Here is a 22,546-nt window from a genome sequence, read left to right on the forward strand (position 1 = left end):
ATTAATAAAAACTTTTACAGATTAATTTAATGTTAAATTTGCATGATGGTTTCGTCCATCTGACCACTAAACATTCAGAGGACGAGGTAGCATTCTAAACGTACACTTCAGTTCGTGTGTTAAAACGATATTCCAAGAAAACAAATAATCGAAGAAAAACCCTCATGGAAGCTCCGTGGGTAGCACAGTTGGTAGAATCGATGTCCTCCTCATACTGGGTGGAAAAGACCTGAGTTCGAGTCCCGTTGGTGACTTGAATTTTTATGGGCCTTTTTCACAACTTAACTGAGTTAGCCGGTCTTGGGCTAGGTTGCATGGTTTTTCTCCCGGAAACTGTTTTTCTTCCAGCAAACAGAAAATCGGCAAGAGAACACACGCAGTTTATACAGTATATACGGAGTGATATGGCCTTAGTCGCTGATGCTCCTAAAACCCTATTACAACAACAACTATCCTCGTGGGTAGCACATTTTGGTATCATCGCAGTCCCCCACACACACACACTGGGTAGAAAACCTGAGTTCGAATGCTATCAATGATGCGAGGAATTGTATTGCGTCTTTTTTGCAATGTAGCTGAGTTAGGTGATCTCAGGCAATGGTAGCATGGTTTCTTCTCCCGGAAACTCGGTTTTTCCGTCCAGCAAACAGCAGATCGACCACACAGCACACGCAATTTAAAGACATATTATTATAGGGAGTAATACTGGCTGATGCGCCTAAAACCATATAACAACTAACTGTTGTTATTTTGGTTGTTTTAGGAGCATTAGCAACTAAGGCCATATTGCTCCGGGATATGCGGTGGTCATTCCCTGACCTTCCGCATCCTCCGTATTTGGTGGTCACGGGCTCGAACCCCGGTCTAATCAAGAAGCGTGTGCTACGCACTGCTGCTCCTGGCTATGGAGGCGCCCTATAACAACCAACTAACCATTCCAAGAAAAGATAAAATAGTTTTTAGTGTGATTGATAATAGATTATAAATTGCAAAATATTTTAAATGAATTATAAATTATTCTCAAATATAATTGCAGAATTCGATATCGGTGTGGCCACTTATGACTGTAAAACAAAAAGCCTGATAATTTTTCAGTTTCCAAGGTACGCTCTGGAAATAAGAACTTAAAAAAAAGAAAAAAAAAAACAGTAACATTGTCCATAACAAGATACAAGATCTCATAAACCATAATAATTTCTGTCTTTCAACTTTTCAAAAACGAAATTTTTAAGCACAAAAAAACCTGGCTAAATAAGTTTTCATCAATTTGAAATTCCATATTAATTAACCATTTTTACACATATTCGATACTTCCTGACAACCTGGTGTAATTTTTAAAAGCCTCCATACCATAAACGTGAATTTATTGAAAGGTTCAGCCTATTTTTCTAAGTATTCGCAAATCGTTTTATATTTATCAAATATTTCATTTCAAAATTATATAATTTCATAGATTTGAATTTGCAATCACTTAAACTTTTGCATGCACTTCCGAAAGTAATTTCTTTCAGCAAGTAATTTAAGCATTTCGATCATCTGATGCACGAAATTTATAACCTCTGTTAATTTTTATTAATTGGTTAATGAATATACCAAGCACACTGTATAACGTAAAGGTACGCTTCATTTAATTGTAATTCAAAAAATTTTACAATAAATTTTGGCGTACATCTTTTAAAGAACAAAAATGCTCATAATTACAAAGTTAGCCGAATTAATAGTGAAAATAACATTTCATCTTTGTGCAGATCAGTGGGATTGCAAGGCAGATTGTCCCACCCATTTGCCTTGCAGTCTGTCCATTATTCACATAGAATTCTGCCTTTTAGCCCTCACCTCTGCGGGGTGACACAGTGGATGCATTCAAAATGCGCACCACTGAGACCGCTTATTGATAGAAGAGAAGGAAGGGAAATATATGCCCAGCTGTCCTACATGTTTTCTTAGAATTAGCTCTTGGTGAGCTTACGTGCAAAAGTAGTTACTCCAGTACTAAAAATGAGAATATCTTTTATAAATTTGCATTTGTTAAATATAATTTGAGATATAAAATTAATTCCTGCAAGCGAAATGTCCCAAAAAGGTCTGATCACAATGTGGTATCAATTGTGAGAAACCCGTAAAAATTCTTCTCGTTATTGACGGGATTCGAAACCGGGTATTTTCCACCCGGTATGGAGAGGACGGTGATTATATCCACTTGCTACCCGCGAGGACGTTATATGTGTATGGTACGGGAGGCACTAATTTCCATCGGTGGTACATCATCAGAACGTTCACCATATATTTCGGATCTCTTCCCATGCGATCTTTGAGCGTTTTTTTATATAAAGCGTTAACTAAAAGGACACAAATTTGTTAGCGATGTGGGGTTTTAAAAAATCACTACCGCTGCACTAAAAGGGTAGGTCGAAAAATGGCGTGTTGAACATATTTAAGAAGTGTAGAACATTAAAAGTGTATTACATGGCTGCTTTCGTTAAGGAAAGTGTTTCCAACGTCTGGAAAGTTCCAATTCAGAATAACGGACGCAGCCTCAAAAATTTTCAAATACCCCACCGCAAATTAATTTCGATTATATATTGGGCGTTGACGAGTAAAATCACATTTAGTAATTCAGAATACCCATCTAATTTACTATTTTAATTAAAAGACTGATGAAAAATAGTTTAATTTTGGCCAACAATGTAATGAAAAGTTGTAAATCTTAAACTAAATTATGTTTCGAATTTGCCCTTGAACCCTGAAAAATAACTAAATATACCAATTCTTTAATACTCTTTAATTTGCATTTGGAAGAAAAGTTGTATTGAATTTTATGAACTGGTTAATATGCATGAAAATTTTTCTCTAGTATTTAAATTGTGCCATTATTCATTCCCCTCAGTATGTCACATAATGTTTCTTTTACCGAGATCACGGAGTTGTCTCGACGTTGTCTGCTCTTGGTTGGCTTCTATTAAACAGGCTAGAAGTTATAAAGCTAGACTTAATAGGCTGAACCTTCAGCCCAACCTATTAATCCACAGTTTTATCTCAGATATTCGCTATTGGTAATTTGTTTCATCTTCAGATTACTGATGGACGTATGATAATCATTTTCTTACAAATAGAAGGGGGGTTGACTCTCAGTTCCTTTCATACCCTTCTCCATTCTCTCTCTCTCTCTCTTTTTTTTTTTTTTTTTTTTAATCCTACACTTCACGATCTTAGGATCATCTGTCAAAAAATCAGCTAAATTAGATTCAGTTTAATAGGGTGTTTGGGCTAATGGCTTTTCAGTGTAGCTCGTGAATTTTTTTGGAAAAACTATAAATGTGTAACATGTTTGGAACTTTAATATCCTCACTGTTTGCTCTTGATAAAAAAAAAACCTTTCTCTTCCTTCCATCCTTCGGAATAAGTCTTTTCAAACAATACATTTTTATTCTGTTCGTAATGAGGAATACTTTGGTTTCATATGGTATTCACTTTTCTAAATTGAATTGGCTTTTTGGTATGGCAAATTATCAGATGCGGAGTTTTTTCGGTTTAAACTAATTTAATATGACTTTTTTTGTTTTTCTTTTCTTTAATATGACTTTAAGATTTAATAAAACTTAAACTAAAGAATATTTTATTACTCGCTTATTAAGAAACACTGGGATGCTAAGTTGCTATGGTGATATCATCAAGTGGAGTAGTTTACCTTTAGCAATAGAAGCCACGGAAAGACTAGCTTAATCAGTACTCAACATCGTGTCCGAAAGGCATTATCATATAAAAATGCAAATTTAAAAAATATATAAGGTAATAAATGTAAAAATATTAAAAATATTTTGTTGAAAGAAAATGTGAAATCGATTGATTTATTTTATTTTTTTTTTCCCTACTTTGAAGTATGGTGATGTTGTTTATCACGGTCACAAGTATATAGTAGTGCAACGCCTTCAGTGAAGCTCGTAAAAATAGCAAACGAATACTGTGTTCGGTAGCCGAGAACTTATGCAAATTCTGAGACTATTCAACAGATTGACTACCTTATTCGAAATGGCCGGTGGATATTGGCTCAACAGTTAGCGCAGTATGGAGCTAATCAGTCACAAGTAGTTAAAACAATACGTGCTGTTATATAGACCAAGTGTGATCTCTGCATGTTCAGTAATCCAAGCTTCTTTCCCTAAAGAAAAAGTTGTGCAATTCTGGTTCTGACTACGGCTATAAATGTGGTTCGAAAATGGCATTCGGAGTGTTTCGATGAAAACAAAAGAACGAAAAAATCTTGTGAAAAGAAATGTTTTGTTTTTTTTTTCACAAATATTATTTGATAATTGGTGCCAATAAAATTTTATAATCCTCGTTCATATTTGTATATCACTCTCATTGATCTTACAATGTCAGCGTATAGATTTCATGTTCGTTTAAGCCTCATTAAATATCTTATGGACACAAGAACTGTGTCGTGTATGGTCTTAAGACACAAGAACTATTTCACAAAGCAAGAGTTAGAGCTGGCTGGAAAATGTTGGTCTCCAACGTTAAAATTGAACACGGAACCTGAAGAAGAAGAAATATCTTATACGAACTTGATACAACACTCAGTAACAAGTTGAATAACAGTTTCCTTCTCTGATGAATTCAAGTTGCCTAAAAATTCTTTTAAGTTGAACTTAAAATTTTATAGCTCCAGTTCAAATTAATGCTATCTAGCGTTCAGTCTGGGAGTATTGTATAGCTTGAGGTAGTGTAACTTTTGACCGCTTCTTTCACATATACATAGTAGATATTCAGTTCATGATGTTATAAAACTGAATTAGATTTGGTTTAATAGGTTGTTTGGACTAATGGCTTTTCAGTGCAGCCCGATGACATTTTTTGGAAAAACCATATACGAATAACATGTTTGAAACTTCAATAACCTCACTATTAGCACTTGATCTATGAAGAGAATGAAAATACTGTCGTTTAGTAAAAAAAGATATCATAGATGAAAACTGTCTTGTTAAATCTGGCTTTGAATTGCAGTATTATAACGTTTATTATGGTTTTCCCCAACTATAGATCCCTTATTTACAAATCTAATTTTAAAAATTTAAGAGCAATTAGAATCACGCAACTACTCGTATCCTGCTGAACTTCGAAACAAAACTGTTAACTGTTCTTAAATAGTTCAGACCATTCTAGTTGCTTGTGATTCGTTATTAAGATGTACAATACAGTGTCATTTGCTAAGATTGTGAATGTTTTGGGATAAACAACAGTTAATATGTTACACAATGCATTAGAATACTACATACTCGGTGAATTAGAATACTTCATAATTAGTAAATTACACCGTAGATAGTTTACGCTTAATTGAGAAGGCAGAGCAGTAAGCTTTATATCGTAAAATGGGTTTCATTAATAAACATGTGACAGCTTAGTATATTCTCTCTCATCTGTTTATTCTGAATCTGTAATTACAGATGAATTTAAAATGTTGTTTTGAATGAAGTTAACTGAATGTTTAAATGCAGACAACTCTCGCCTCGCTGCCTTCGCAAATCTGCCGCATTTGTCTCACGAAATGAAAGAGGCAGGAATTAAAATATAAAGGAATGTCATTCCTTTGTATTCATTAACAACTGCAGTGTTTTGCATACTTCATCGATTTCAAACGAAAAGCACCTCTTGCAATCAGAAATACTTGCCATAGTGAAATATTGATGCTTTAATTTAGAAACGATTTAAAAAGAAAAAAAGTTGGAGGTTTGTTGCTAAATCTAGGAATCGTATTCTCTTTGGCCTTCACAAAAATCTTAAGTTGGAGTAAACTATCTTGAAGGAAACTATTTTGAATTCACATGGGTCGTATACTTGAAGCTTGGTGTTACTATGATTTCTATTGCATTGTTAAAAGGGTCATGAATTACTTTGGACGGGCCTTGTTCTGTAATCTCTGTATAACACAACGTCATGAAACTGAGCAATTTGGGATCTGCGTTGTTCCTGTTTGACACGGGTGTTTAAATCGAAAATAGGGAACACATCTTTAAGATTCCCAACAATACAAATAGTACATTTTGTATAATTGGGCGGGTTATTATTATTATTATTTTTTTAACCTTTTAAATTTGCTCTTTGCTCACTTCTCACTGTCTGTTCTTTATTTGGATGCTAAAGATTTCAGTTCTTTTCGGAATATGAGACACGCTTCAACTTTGATGTAAATGGGGGAAAGTTGATGAGTGGTATCTGTATTCCATCAGGTCATTTCGATTTTCTTTTTCTGAAAAACGTACTTGGAAAGTAAGAGTCTAGTTTTCTTCAGCCAAAACAAATGCTTCTAAAGAAAAATGTAAGCTGCTATTGCAAAAATGAGCACGTAGATGTGCCAGCTTGTGTACCGCGTCATGCTTCATGTACGGTAGTACCAAAGTTCATTGCTTTGCTTGTGGTATGTCTTCTACTGTTCGTGCCCTGTTTGTTCTCCAGAGCAGTGAAACCGCGACAAGAAATCCCCATATCCCTCTGTTTTCTTATAATTATATACCTGATTCATATTATCCACATAATAATACTTACAAATATAAATTTATTTTGTGCGTTATGAAGGTTTTAAAAATGACCCAAATTCATTTGCGTTGTAATGGGATCAGACATTTACAGAGTAATTCTGATGGCCATTTCTAAAATACCTGCGTGTGTCAAATACTTTACAAATTGTCACTTGCAGTAGACTATCGGTATGCATTTGTGGCTATTAAGATTGGACTCATTATTGTAGCTTAGATCAATGGTTTCCGATCTTTGTCACTAAAGTCACAGTTGAAGTTAAAAGACGCATATTCACGGCACCTAAATAGTGATTGCCATTGAACTCAATGGAGTTTTTCCTAATCTCGCGGCACGCCAATATGCCGGGGCATCGTTGGGAACCACTGGCTTAGATCACTTAAGAAAATCATGTGCGCTGTATAATTTGTCCATAAATATTTGTGAAAAAAAGTGGAGTGTTATGTGACTGAAATTTTCTATTAAAAGAAAAAAAGGCGAAAATTGCTTCTTAATTCCTTTGTATGATTTTTATTTTACATTCGCATACAAAAAGCTGTAAGTACCGCCATGACACAGCTTCCAGCTATTTACAATGTGATGGCAACACGGACAACACTTTTTTATTATTATTATTTTATTACTATAATCACTACAGAAATCATCCAGGCATGAACGGCCTCTCGGGATTTTCCTCTCATTCTCTAGAAAATTATCCAGATTGTCCGTACCGCTTCGCTGCGGGATATGCGTCGAAGTTGAGCTGGCCGTAAAAGGGTTGAAATACTTGTCTGGATTGTTCTGGTTTTTTTTTTTTTTTTTTTTTTGCTAGTATTTATAATTATTTTCACCATTAATATTTTGTCTATGCAATCTAAGTATGATTTTACCGAAAATATCAGAGTTTTTTTCATATTGGAAATAAAAGAATATTTTGTAAATATATCATGAAGCAAACTTTCTATTTAAATAAATATATATATATATTTTTTTTATTATTTTTATTTTTTTTCCCAAGCACTTCTGACCAGCACAACTAGTAACGTATCCCACGTATGGCTCACTATTGCCAGGCGATTTTATCACAGTATCTACATAGTTCCAAACGTTCAAGATAATTTCTCAGTATACACAACCCATGATAAATCTCCTTGACCACAGTCCCACATAGTTAAACTGCATGTATTGACTAGTTGTCGCTTCAGTTTACCACTTTTTTTTATAATTACCGCGGTCTGTAATGGGCTGAACGACACTTAACAGCAGAATATCAGCATTACTCCAGACTTTTGGAACCTGTCTTTCTTAGCTATCTGGAAGTACTTCGACTGTTTTATTTAATCATATTTTATTCACTTAGTATTATTTGTTAATAACCAAACTATTTCATCATTTTGGCTGCTAGATTAACTGTTTGGTATCAAAGAGACTACGTCTAATTGCGAACAAATATCTAATGTTACTTAAAGGTCTATGCCCAAACAGCAGGAGGTTGGTACGTAGACAGATCGTTGTATTTCAAACTGTAACAAAAATAACTCGTAACGAAATATTTGAAATCTCTTAATTTATCAGCGTGAGGAATTATCACTGGCATAATGTTTGCCAATCTTCCAGTTGGAAGAGGATTGTCAGCTACTTGAAAATAGAATTAAGTAGCAGGTGCATTGTATTATTAGCCAGTATGGACAATTTTTTCCTCGATTTAACGCTACGCTCTACAGTTTAGCGAAGTTGTGGCGGTCGTTTCGTACGGAACAACTACCGACGCTTCAGCCGCGTCTCACGGACAATTTTGGCGTCCTTATCAGCGCCAGAAATTCTTCGTCGTATCAGTCGTGTGCGGGCTCGTATTTTATTGTCGTAGTCGGAATGAAACATCTTTTAAAACAGTTTGAAATATTAACTTTTAGTCTGACTAAAAGGTTCTATGTCATTTTTAATGAAAATGTTTTGCTAAATGTTACTCCCCGAAATGTATAATCAGGAACATTGCAAATCAATTCCCCTTAAGAACAAATTTTGCAAAGGCCTGTCTTGTTTAACGCACCATAAATAATCACCAATAAGAAATAGATTAATTACAAAAAAAGGGGAAATATTCTATAAACACAAGTAACATTTATTAACAAAATTTCAATAAAAATTTATTCTTTTTCCAAAAAAAAAAAGAATTTTGAAACATCTATTGCACGCTCAACACCCATACTAGCAGTAGATTTTTGGGCTGCTTGTGCTAAGTGAAATGAAATACGTCAATTCTGTTTTGCATGGTTGAAGTTCCAGATAGCTAAAATTATTATACGCGAACAGACATTACCAAAAAACCTGATATGAAACTCAGTATTATCCAATGCATAGGAGCATCACAAAGTTACATCACACTGTGAGAGCTGCGGTTTACACACAACTCAGACATGCATAAGTTAAGATACAACTATGATACATATACAGGACGCTATTTACAATGTTCAAGGCCTTGCACCATGGCAACGTGGTGGAACACGACAAACACTTCACTTCTTGACTTAGATCACTACTTATAGGAAAGTTTCAAATATGCACAGCAACACTCACATCATTTCTGTTCCTTTCTGTTTTCCTGTGGCGAACGTCCGGCATTGCGTATTTTAGTTTTTCCCAGAATAGCTTCTCTCCCCAACGAAGGAAAGTACTATTCTTCAACCACAATCGAATATCGGGGTCTAGGTCTCGCTGTGACAGCCGGCCAAGGGCGATTACAACCAGTTTATGTTTACACGAATTGAGCACTTCGTGGTGCGCTGACTTGAATTCGTAGCGACACCACTCGCTCTTGAGAAAGTTTTCAGAAAGTATTAAAATAGTCCTACGGCTACTTTCCATTGCCTCCGTAATGGCGTCGGACATATAGCCGCCCACTGGCAGATCTCTATAGTGAAGGCACAGTCTGAAAGGAGGGGTTCCGCACTCTAGTTCGGGAGCCAGAATTTGCGTAACAAACGCTTCATCCTTCTTACTGTACGATACGAACGCGTCGAACAATTTATCCTCTTCGCCACGGGCAGCAGAACGATGGAAAATGCGGACACCGTACTTGGTGTAAAACCACACACTCATCTCGTGGCGGTAGACGAAAGCTAAAATAATAAGGAACAAGATTAACAGTAGCAAAGAAGATACGATGATCAACACAGGCATTAAGTCTTTAACACTAAACTTTTGGACGAAGGTGGTTGCCGAATAGTTGGTGCACGAAGTCATGTTGAAATCCAGTAAAGGAAAACTCATGCTGCTGTTGTAGAAGCACTCGATGTCGTAAATGTCGCGCACGTAATCACCGCGCACATGAAGGAATTCGCTGAAATTCTCGACGAACTGGCACTGACAAGCCCACAAGTTGTGAGCCAGTCTAATCTCCTGAAGCTGTGGATTGACGCTGAGCTGCCACACCTGGAATTCCACCAAAAAATTGTGGTCGAGAAAAAGAACTTCTAACGCTTTCAGTGGAATAAATGTGATGTTGCTAATTGTAGTGATGTGATTGTAGGATAAATATAATTCCCGAAGTAAGAACAAGCGTTCGAATTCATATCCGTGCAGTATCGTGAGCTTATTTTGTTGAAGATTTAATACTTGAAGATCGCGAAGTCCATTGAACGTCCTGTTGTTAATCGTGTGGACATTGCTGCTGTTTAAATATAGGATTTTCATATTCTTGCGACCGATGAATGTATGGCTAGAAAGGGTTGGGATGTCGCTGCCGTCCAGATAAAGTTCGGTAACGTCCATTGGAATCTTTCGGGGAACTACCGTATGACCTTGGCCACTACAGTCTACAATGTTTGTATTCCAGCTCTGATCATAATAACATGTACAGTTCTCGGGACACACCATCTCGCAATCACATGCGTCGAACTCACAGCAGTGACATAGTGCAAAACAGTGGCTTTTGTATCTACACAGGAACTGTGAGGAATGCGCCTTAATAAGCGGGACAGCAGCTTTTCGACGTGTAAAAGTTAAAGTACACACTATATCCTCCACATCTACCATTCGTGGGTACTGGCGGGATTCGTCAAGCGATCCTATCCTCTGTAACCATTCCATGTTGCAATCACATAAATAAGGGTTGTCTGACACAGAGAATTCTGGCAGAGGCTTTCTGTTTGGCACTTCGGTTAGTCGGAAAGCATTGATTTCTAAAGACTCAAGACGATTATTCGTAAGATCTACTCTAGTTAGATTAGGTTTGCCTAGAAAAGTAAAAGATTGTATAGACTTCATACGGTTGTTGTTTAAAAACACAATTTCAATTCCATTTGGAAGAGAAGCTGCTTCGACTTCAACTATTTTGTTGTAAGAGGCGTCTATTGTTCTCAATTTTAATACGGCTTCCAGCTCATAATAATTTCCTATAGTCTCTATAAGGTTGTCATGGACATCTAACCATTGTAAACCTATAGGGATGAGAGCGTAGTCGAACCAGGAGATCTTGTTCGCAGAAATGTTTAGCATTAGCAGATCGTGAAGATTACTGAACAGGCCGTTTATATCGCTAATGAAGTTTGAATCTAATCTAAGTGCATGAAGCTCTGGAACGTCGTCGAAGGTACCTTGTTCAATTGCTTGAATTGTGTTCTTTGCGAGACTCAGTATTCTGACTGAAGGAAGATCCTGAAATACTCCTTTGGACAGATTTCCTATGCGATTACTGACGAGGCGTAAACTATAAAGGTGTCTCAGCCCTTGATACGATGCATTCTGGATGGTAGCGATCCGATTACCACTGATATCTAAACTGCGGAGGAATTTTAGGGCTTGGATAGCAGCAGGGACTTTAGTAAGCTTGTTGACGTTCAGATTTAACTCTTGAAGGCTGCTGCTGTTTCTAAAAGCATCTGGGTGAACTGCCTCGATTTCATTATTATCTAAAGAAAGAGATGCTAGAACGTATAAGCCGTTGAAAGTGAGGCCTTCCACATGAGTGATTTTATTAAAGCTGAGCACCAAGGTGTGCAAATTGTAAAGGGAAGAAAAAGCATTTTCCGCTATACTGACAATGCTGTTGTGATGAAGGTGTAAGATCTGGAGGCTGTACTGAGAACGAAAAGACGATGGATCAATGTGAGTTAATTTATTGTAGCTGAGGTCCATGATTACGAGACGAATCATGTCAGCAAAAGTGTCAGGTCCCAGCCACTGACTTGTAATTGCGTTATGACTGAGATCTAATATTAACATTTGTTGAAGCCCACTAAATAGCCCCGGTGGAAGAACCGATATGGAGTTATTTTGAAGATAAAGCTCTGTTAGTTGTTCTACGGGCTTCAAGAACTGCGGGGGGAGAGCCACCAGCTGATTGCTCGACAGGTCTAACAATTGCAGCTTGCTTAACCCGGCTAAAGCCGTCTCCTCCGCGCGTGAAATCCGGTTATGGTGTAGACTAAGTACACGCAGGTGACGTAGTTCCGAAAAGCCTCTCTCTCCTAGGACCTTGAGGCGATTATACGCTAACTCTAAATGCTGGACGTGAACAGGACAAGACACACGTTCTCCACCTGAGAAACCTAAGTTAATAACTTCGCTGAAATCGTTTTTAGTGAGATTAAGGAACTCGAGGTTTTGGAGAGAACACAAAAGGGAAGGAGCTAAGGAAGCCATATTATTTTGACTTAAATCTATCCTTTCTAATAACTGTAGCTTCGAAACACTACCAGGCACGATTTTTAGGGAAAATTCACCCCATTCATAGTTAAATGTTCTAATGGTTAAATTTCTAAGTTCTACTAGTCCATTAAAGGCCAACAGGGGCATTTCCTGGAACTTACAATATTCGATACGAAGTGCTCTCAATTCTCGCAAATGCTGAAAGGAATTGTTGACAAGAGCGCTCTCAAACAGCACGTTCTCACAACTAACTGTCAGACTCACCGTATGATCCGTTTGAATAAGGCTGAAGTTGGTGCTGTCGAAGGCGCCGTTGATTGTACGCACGTTGCACGTAAGGGAAACTCCTGACTCCACAAGACCCACTGGAGACCACTGGCAGTCTTCTGGAGCAACGTAATGGATGGCAGAGATGGAAGGAAGGAACACACATAGGCACCAAAGTAACTGGTATCTCGGTTGCCACATTATGTTAGGTGAGACGTTGACTGAATGGTAATCCACTGCTTACAGGCATCCTACACACTATAGACAATGGCCAATTAAACATCCAAAGCTGCTGGAAGAGAGGATGGTGACCGCCACCATCGCGAGAAACACTGTTGATCGTCGAATATTCATCACCAAGTAATCCATACGGGAACACGTGGCGACACCGCCATGGTCTTTGGTTATGACCGGCTGTTTATACTATCACCGCCAGCCAGCCACTTGAACCGCTGCCATACGAAGGTAAACACGGAGCACAAACATCATGACTGTTAACTCCCGAATGTCTGTGCTCAACTCCCGTGAGAAACACCGACTGAGACGACAGTGAACGGAGCTGCTTCTGCATTGCATGGGAGCCCCGCGCACACTGACGACCTGATCGGCGGTGTGACTTGCTCTCAGTTCTAGCGAAGACTGTTCCGGTCAGTGGAAGGGGGAGGGAAGGTGGAACTGGCGCACTTGACTGCGGAGGGGTGGCTGCATAGGGATGGGCTATCTCTTGCCTCTTGTCGGTCTTGGCCTCTGACAAGGGAGATAAATCCTGGCGGAGATGCGTGCTGACGACCTGCGCGCTCGGCTCCACCCACAGCGGCACACACAAGTTGCGTTCTGAGCTGTGCGTGCTGTTCGTCTGCTTGCTTAGACCCACTCCCAGCTGAACGCCCTGGGTCCTGTCTGGAATAAGAAAAAAAAAAAACAACGTTATTTGAAACGTACAGTGAATGCACCTTAAAAAATTACAATTGTTTACATTAGTTTCTTAAGCAATTGCATTCTTTTCAGTGAAAGTCAAATATTTTATTAAAAATGTGGCTTCCTGAGTTTCAAATATTGCGTGTGTATGCTTATAAACTGATTTTTCATCTTCAGGTGAAAAATCAGTTTCCAAAAGGAATATTTTTAAAGGAATTAAATTTCCCCTATGAAGTTTTTTAGTGTTTCGGTCTAATTATTAGTGCACATCACGATTTAAACACTTTTTTTTTTCTGACCTTATAATTGCATCAAATAAATAACTGAAAGGAGATCCAATTGTGTTCCTAAACAGTTCTAGACTGTTGGATTTTGTTTGATAAACTAGCAAAGTTTTAGTTTTCCAACCACGCTCAAATAGCCGTAATAAATGCATTGCAAATGAGTGGATTTAGGTTTATTGCTTGATTATACGAATGTTTTGCTTTATCTCCCGTATACTATTACTTCAAATACAAAAAGATAAACACATTTAACTCCTGTGCAGATGGAATTTTAGAAGGGAAAAGGAAAACAAAGTTATTCCAGGGCACGTAGGCCTAATTTCCTGCAGGACTTTATACTCCCGACGACAGTAAACTTGAACAAAGCGAGTACAGAGGCATTTCACAAAAATTGGAGTCTCCTAATAAATCTTATTTTGTTGCTTCCGTTACGATGGAAGAGAATTTTAAGTTGCCGTTTTTTCTTTTCTTGTTATTAAAAAAATAATACAATAATAAAAGAAAGAATGCATTGTGTAATTCAATTTATGATTACGTAATCGTGTTGGCTGTTGTATTTTGGGCTTTATGCCATCCATCGTTAGGAACTTCAATCGAAATTAGGAAAAAGAAAATGTTCTGTTTCTGCTCGAAGAGTTTTTGTTTATATCATTAAGCAGCTTTCTTCCTTTTACAAATCTTTTGTTTGTATTATATGATTATTTTTAGAATATTAAAGCTAGTGAAGTTAATAGTTTTTGTAAGAAACATGCTATTGTGGAATGCTGTTGTCAACATATTGAGTATTCTACCAATCTAAAGACAAAGGACAATTTTTGAGAAAACGATTTACTTTTATACATTGATTAAATATGCTTAGTGAATGGTAATTTATAATAATAATTTAAAACTTTTTTTAATTATAATTTTGTATTATAATTAATAATTGAAAGTGACTTCTCAGTAAAGTTCGAGATTTTGTGATTTCTGGCGAATAATATTTTCTCTTTGCATTCGTGGGTAGCAGAGTTGGTAGAATCCACACCGGCTGGAAAAAGACCCAAGTTCGAGTCTCGTTGATAACACGAGGAATTTTTATGGGCCTTTTTTTACAATGTGGCTGAGTTAGTCAGTCTCAGACGAGGGTAGCATGGCTTTTCTCCCTGAAACTCGGGTTTTTCATCCATCAAACAGAAAATCGACCACAGAACACGCAACTTAAAGACAGTGTACACGGAGCAATATGGCCTTAGTTGCTGATGCTCCTAAAACCCTACAACAATAACATAATATTTTCTTTAATTTTACATTTTAATCTTTTTTCTGTAATCGCGATGAAGTTTAAATTTTTTGGTTTAGACGTCTTTTCATGCATTGTTAACTTTGGGTCAGGTTAATTATGCTGAAATTCTTCTATCGCCAGACATTAATGAAAATTCGCTACTTGCAATTTATTTTTTGGTATGCATCACTTTTCTTATCTATTGCTATAATACGGGGGTTGGAGTGTGGGGGGGGGGGCGAGATGAGAAAAGAAAATGAAAAAGTCTGCGAAAGATGATCCCAGAAGGCTATAATTAAATTTCCACGGTCAAATAATCAAATATCTTTACAGAGTTCTAGTGTTCTGGATGTTGTTAAATTTTACGAAGCTCTCGAATTTGATTACTTGAAAATCTTTTGGATTAAATGGGCTTACATCAACTAACGTCTAAGTGAATTATCGGAGAAATGGTTTCAGCCTATTTTTAGAAAAATTCTTTGTTGATTGAGAGTTATTGAAGTTAAAGCCCAGTACATGTATTTTTGAACAGGAAACAATAAAAAATTTAGCATTACGAAAGAGCATCTTTCTTCTTCGGCAATTGCGTGAAGCTAGGATGGCGAATAAAAAAGGTAGTATTAATAATAAATAAATAAAAGTGAAAATTAATAAAAGGATGAAAACGCTTTGCCCACAGATGCTCCGAAAGCTATAAAAGTGCAGGAGTATCAAATTTCTTTACTGTCTAGTTATTATTTCCTTAGAGGATCTTTAACCGGTTAAATTCTTGAATGTTACAAGTGGTTCAAATTTTAGGAGCGCCAGTTACCAACAGTAAGCCACATAAGAAAAGAGCTTTTCATATTTCGATGCGCCACTCTCGAGGAGCTTATATATTTATTGTAACTGCGTAAGACATCCGATATACCGGCGCTACAGTTAACCACCGGTTTTTTTGGGGGAGGGGTTGGATTTATTGATTTTGCATCATGCGTACTAGTCGTCGTATTCGTTATCCTGGGTTCGCAGTCCAAACTGAGCTCGAAAAACAAATGTAAAATGAAATCTGGTTTGATAGTGAAGTACAGAGAACTGTATGGATTTGGAAAGTTGGCCTCTTCATTAACTATTTTATTAGTGAATATAATATGATAGTCACTGTCCGATTTTGATAATTAATAATTAGATTAAAGTTGCATTTTTCGGTGCTCACAATATCACATAAAACGGGCCTACGATTGATCTACTTGTTCATTTTATTATTAATAACAAATACCAGTAGTTCAGTTTATTATTAATGTTTCAACAGTAGTGTTTTTCATTTTGAAAGAATCTGCACACAATTTTTTGCTGCTGACGTTTTTGAGGATGGATCAGCGATCTTTAAAACAAATAAATTTATGATTTCTCGAATCAGCATATAAAGGACAATATTGAGAGATTTACTTGCTCAATACCTTTAGAACTTTGGTCTTAATTTTAATATGGAGGGGAGACGGGGGTGTTCCACCAATAGTATTTCCCAGACCAGACTTTTGTAATGTGTTTAGCTCAGGCCACTCCTCAGTCCATGGTTTTGCTCCTTCTGTTTCACTTTCTTTGCTGGCTTGCGGGTAGTGTACTACAGTGTTGAGGGTATGGGATATAATAGGATAACGATGAACTGCCTTGTTTGTTTGTTGTTTTTTTTTTGTTGTTGTTTTTATTTGTTCTTGGGAATTTTTGGCGTATTCAGTGCGCGTGAGGCTTTAGGGCACTTGTTCTTATCGAACTGTAGTTTAGTGGTTCCCAGAATCTGGTCACTCGAGTCATCACACTGGAGTTAAAAAGACGGCTATATTCAGGGCATACCTAAAGAGTGGTTTCCATTGAATTTTTCTGCACACTTGGAGGAGGTCGTAGCATAAAGTTTTGCACCACTGCTGTTGTGTATGTGTTAACTGCCGATTTACATGTAATAGCTCACGTAGAGGTGGCGGAATCCTACTCCTGCTCTGTGATCGACTACTTACGGTCCCGATTTTAGAGGCTTTTAAGAATTCCTCTGTTCTCCGATGGAATTCGAACTCGGACCACGCAGAAAAATATTGTGTGATTTATAATTATGTAATGATAATCCTACTTCTTATTTATTCACAAAATTTGTACACTGTAGCGGCTGCATTTTCAATCGTTTAAGTCACCCGATATTGGATTACCAAGGAACTTTTTTTGAAGATTAAACCACCATAAAAACCCCCCATCAAAATGAAGCAAAGGGGTTAATGAAACGACCATAATTGGGAGTCAACTTCCAATTATATTTGCTTCCTTCAAGTGCGGTGTTCAAGATCCAAAAACGTGAATCGTTGAGCTGTGGCTAATCTGAATTCATCTGTGAAATGCCTTTATTCTTAAATATGCTTTTCCTTGCCAACTTTTTTTCATAATTAAAACATTGAATAACTAAATAATAACAAAGGATTAAAAAGAAGGATAAATATTTAAATGATACTTTCGTACATATTTATAAAGCCAAGCTGGTTAATTTTACAGAAGCTACCGCAAAATCCATGAGTGGAACTGCGTACGTTCTGGTTGATGTTAATGTATCGGTTTTAGTGACAGGAAAGAAACATGTTAAAGCTCTCTACAGTTCCACTGGCTTCTAGTTATACACAAATGTCTGAAATTTGGGATGATCTCGATTGCTTTTGTATAATTATTATCAAGCATGTATCTCAAAACAAAAAAAAAGGGAAACTTTGCTTAATGTGTATTATAATGCGACGTTTTCTGTTTACAACTACGATGATTTACATACAAATTGGCACAGACGAAGAACAATCAGATCACTACAGGGAGAGTAGTTTACTAGAATTGAAAAATAAACTTTTTTAGTTTTGTTGCTTGATAACTAATGAGCATAATTGTTTTTAGTTTTCCTATTTTAATCATACAATGATTGTTTACTGCTGTGGTTAACATAACGTTGATTGGAAGACTACTGTATATGAATAATGTCTTTTTTTTCCTTTTTTTTTTTTTTTTAATTCAAGATCCAAGACTCTGATCGTTGTTACCTAGAAACAGAAGAAAGTTTGAAGTACAGTAAATTATTCAAATCACTTATTTAAAAGAAAAAGAAAACCGAGTGGTAGGAAACAAAATCAGATTCACAGTGGTAAAGCAACATTGCCCATTCCTTCGTAACTTTTAATGCCTTTATGGGCATTGTAGGGATATACCATTTCCTCATATAAAGTAGCTGAAGATATTCTGTAGAATTTTTGAACATATCGTAAGAGTAACCGATTACTGTAAATGGTGATAGTATCCTTGCTGCTGGTTCTTATTACTTCTCTTCTATCCTCTGACTATTCTGAATAAGGAGAAAGCCCCCAATATTTATATAAGGAACAGACTATGATTCTTATGTCTTTGCAGAGTGTGGACTGTGATCGTTCTTGGTTTCTTCTTCTTCTCTCTCTCTCATCTGGAACTGCTGTCGCTATTTCTTCTCCCTTTATCATATTATGTCCAGCTGCATCTTCATCTAACCATGTTCTTACTTTCCCAAATTAATATCCCTTTCGCCACTATTTTGTAAGATATTTTGACACTCTTCATTTTGTGTGTAAATCATATGAACATCGTTTCATAGCATTCGGCATCCATTAGACTTGTAGCCCATTAGACTTGGTGCTCTAACAGACGTACTCTTTCCTTCCATTTGACATGGTTCATATCCTCCACGCTCATTGACACTCATGGTTCTAACATAGAGTCTAGTGAACGTCCGCACCGTCGATCTGCGGGAGGGCAGAAACCTCATTACGGCAGTCAAGTTACAATTAGCAGTTTTTATGTTATAATTTTCTATATTGTCCACTGTATTTTATCCTCTTGTGCCCTGCTCACTGTCAGAATCTTAAAAAGAAACACACACACATTAGTTATTTCTTTTGGTGCAAGCGTTTACAGCGAATATGACCTCCTTATCCGTGGATTATATGACAGCTGGTATTGAGAACTAAGAGAAATGGCACTTGATAAAATTATTTAAATGGATCTGCAGATATATTTATCTTAATTAATGGCCAATGCTGGTAGTATCCTTTCGAGAAAGGTTTGTTGGTGCCCCTGGCGTTACCCGTAGCCCTTTTCTCTCCCCCCCACCCACACTTGTTATCTTCACTCAAACTATTAGTTACAAAGAGGTTTTTTTTGTTTTGTTTTTTCTAGTTCTGCTTTTGCCTTGTACGAGTTTTCAGTCGAAATAAATCTGAGCTGAAGAGTTCATTGATTTGGTAATTATATAAACAAGTTTAACACCTCTAATAATTTTCGCTGGCTGACCACAGGTGCTTGATGAAAAGGAATAAGGTGATCTTTGTAATGTTGCAATTTGCAGCGAACATGCAGATAATCATTTTGCAAAATGGATATATGGTTCTCTCGTTGCGTGGCATCATGTGTAATATTAGAAGCCGGTGTTGCTTAAGGCTTTTGGAAGGTGGCACATGCACAACCAGTTTTTTTTTTTTTTTTTTTTTATTCAGGTTTCACTCTGTTAAAATGACCTTTGATCATTAACATCCATATGTTTAAGCTCTTCATTTTTCAGGCAGTGAAGGGTAGAATGGGGCAGTCTAGCATTCCACGTCTGCAGCAAAACGAGATCACCGCACGGATATGCTGAACACTAGCGTGGAATGGTTAAACAACATTGTTCCCATCTAGCCAGTCATGCTCTGTGTAACTTTCCGCTGTATTAGTGGTTCCCTGAGGAGAGTTCCCAGTTCTCGGTGATAAGACGCCTTGACTGCCGTAATGAGGTTTCTGCCCTCCCGCAGATCGACGGTGCGGACGTTCACTAGACTCTATGTTAGAACCATGAGTGTCAATGAGCGTGGAGGATATGAACCATGTCAAATGGAAGGAAAGAGTACGTCTGTTAGAGCACCAAGTAAAAATTGTTCTTGTTTACAGTGGGCCTGCCGTTGTAAACGCTTTTCCAAGGTTCGCAACCTGCTGTTGAGGAAGTACGTAGTGATGTTTTGTCGGGATCCAGATGATTCGAGGTATGGGTGTGATACCAAAAGCACTACATATATGGGCTGCTGGGAATAAGGAATATTTAAATTGCTGTCACGAATTTCACTTTGTACTTTACAGATAGATGGACACATGTAGTATAATGCCTTTAACGTGTGTGTGGTTTTTGTGGCCCTTTGCTTCACGCGAGGAGCTCAACGTGGCAGTATAGTGACTATGCTAATTGCTTTCTGTTTGGATAGGTTTGGGTTCAAATCCGATCCGTAACTAATGATGGGATCTGCAGCGAATTTAAGTGGTGTGCGAAAAAAAAAATCGCCAGTGGTTGCTGTAAAAAAAAAAAAAAAATCTTTCTTTTACCTCCAGCACATCGCGATTTTCATCCTAAAAGCAGCAACTAATCATAAATTACTAACGATTTACATTTAGGATATATTGACGCCGCATCTGCTTAGTTGCTGAGCGATTTCCCGAAACATCCCAATTCAAGTGAAGAGCACCATATAATTTCTACACGCACCAACTCTTTGCATTAGGAAATGTCCACCATTAGCATTCAGTAATCTATATCAAGGATAATCTATACCACGAACTTTGCCGTGATGATTAAAGGAAACGTTCTTCTCCTCTACAATTCCAGGCACAGCGAACTATGCTTCTCCAGATCACATGTGCTTACAAAATATTGTTTTCTGCGGCCCTATAGGTTATCTGAGACAAGATTCCTTAGATCTTCAAAAATTGCTTTTAATGGCTTCTACTTCATTCAGAAAAAAATTCCTAGAGTTCCCCGCAGTTATACCAATGTTGACATCCGTAAAGAGAAGGAGAGCGACGTGCTGAGCTCTACAGCTCCTGGCAATTCAGATGGAACGAAAGCACAATAACAACAAAATTAATCTGAAAAGTTGACTTCGCAGGTACCATAGGAAAATCCTGGTGACCCCTTGGCTTATGTACTATATTTCTTCTGAAAGGAGGCTGCTGCTCCATGAACAAACACCTGAAGGAGTGCAGAGTGGCATGTGATCTATGGCTGCAACCTGTACTGAAATATTCGAGATACTTCGCCAACACGGTCACACAATTCCCTAAAAATTAGGAATATAAATTTATTGAAAACATAGATGTCTATCTTGCTTTCCTCACCTTCGTTGAAGATAGTATCAGGAAGTAGCAGACCGACCATTTTCAGTAACCTACTCCCTCCTCTAGTCTTCTACTCTGGACTGACCACCAGCAATTGAGATCGGATTCGCTAACTAACTCCACTCTGACTCCTGCTCCTAACTCCCATCCTTGAGGAAACGAAATTTTTTCCTCACTTTATACCTCCTTCCATATAGCTGATCCTCTTGCACTGTAGGAGAAGGTCTTGTTTTGGCTATAGCCTACAGCTACAGCCAGCGAGAGACTTGATTACTGATGCTGGCAGTGGCTCTCCCTGCGTGGATTACCTAGTCACCCCCAAGCTTTGGGGAGAATTTCATGGGTTTGCAGTCCCGATTCTACCCGCTGACGAGGGATAAAGGCTTTGAGACACTGGGCTCTTTGGACTGGTGGGGTATTAATAAATTTCTGACACTAGGACCCTTGTTCTGATGTGGAATCCTGGAGATGCCTCCCACTAACACTACTTTTGTTCTTTTCCTATCCCTCTTCCGACTATCACCCAGTTTCCTCTTTTGGGGACTGCCCTCCATTCATACCTTGGCAAAATGAAGGCAGTCCAACTAGAGTTCGAACGTGGAGCTGCCCGCCGCCTCGTAGTGATCCAGAACGCCACCTTCCAAATGATCGAGGATACCAAGTTGCTAAGGGCCACCATGCAATGCAAACGCATTAAAACATTGTGCGGTGCATACATGACTGCCTTGGAAGAGTAAGTGTTTTTGACGAAGGCTACTGAGGAAATCCGGAAAACTTGGGAATACCTTCAGATAAATTACATATGGACACAAGTAGCATTCAGCGTCCTTCGTGGCAGCTTGGCACGGTATATATCGCCGTCTTTCCTTTGCATGGAGAGGCGGGAGTTCGATTCTTCGACGAATGGAAGCATCGAACGTCGAGGATGTAGTTGGGCATTCTCAGGTATGAGGTTTTCGCTGTGAGTTATTCCGGGTTTTTCATACCGCACAACGTGCAAATCTGCACGGAAACACACACTTCGGCTATAAATAGACGATACGAATATGAACAATCTCCGGTGCTGTTAATATAATAATGGTGAGTGGCATTCACTTCTTCATGGAGCAAAATAATTTGCTTTTATGCACCACTGAAGAGAGATTGCATGTCCTTAATTTGTCTAATAATTTGGTTTCCTGTATTTGATTTAAAACCAGAGAAATCACTTCTTGTGATTTCTGTGGCGCTTTGCGCACTTTCGATCCTTGCTTTCTCCTGCCAGACTGGCTTGTTTGTCATTGTATAAACTTGAGTTATAAACCCGCCTACCAAGCATAAATTTTTTGGCCATTCTTTATTTTTACTAGAATTAAATCTTGAATTTTTGTACGATTTGCTAGTATGTCTCCTTTGGTCGGAACCTCTCACAATGCCTGGATCCTACTCGCTTTTGTTTTTACGTCTCTTACAATCAATTTTCAATCCTGGCATTAATTGCTGTTAT

At 37.7% G+C, this 22,546-nt stretch overlaps 1 protein-coding gene and 1 pseudogene across 1 annotated transcript in view; one reads left to right on the plus strand and one right to left on the minus strand.

Moving 5' to 3' along the window:
• Su(var)3-3 (lysine-specific histone demethylase Su(var)3-3) overlaps window positions 1–22,546 on the plus strand; it is an 801,787-nt gene that overhangs the window by 567,065 nt on the left and 212,176 nt on the right. The window lies entirely within an intron of this gene.
• LOC150081528 (toll-like receptor Tollo pseudogene) lies at window positions 8,711–13,009 on the minus strand (annotated as a pseudogene).

Source organism: Mastigoproctus giganteus, chromosome 8 (genome assembly GCF_048544385.1).
Source record: "Mastigoproctus giganteus isolate SK-2022 chromosome 8, ASM4854438v1, whole genome shotgun sequence".
Classification (NCBI taxonomy): domain Eukaryota; kingdom Metazoa; phylum Arthropoda; class Arachnida; order Uropygi; family Thelyphonidae; genus Mastigoproctus; species Mastigoproctus giganteus.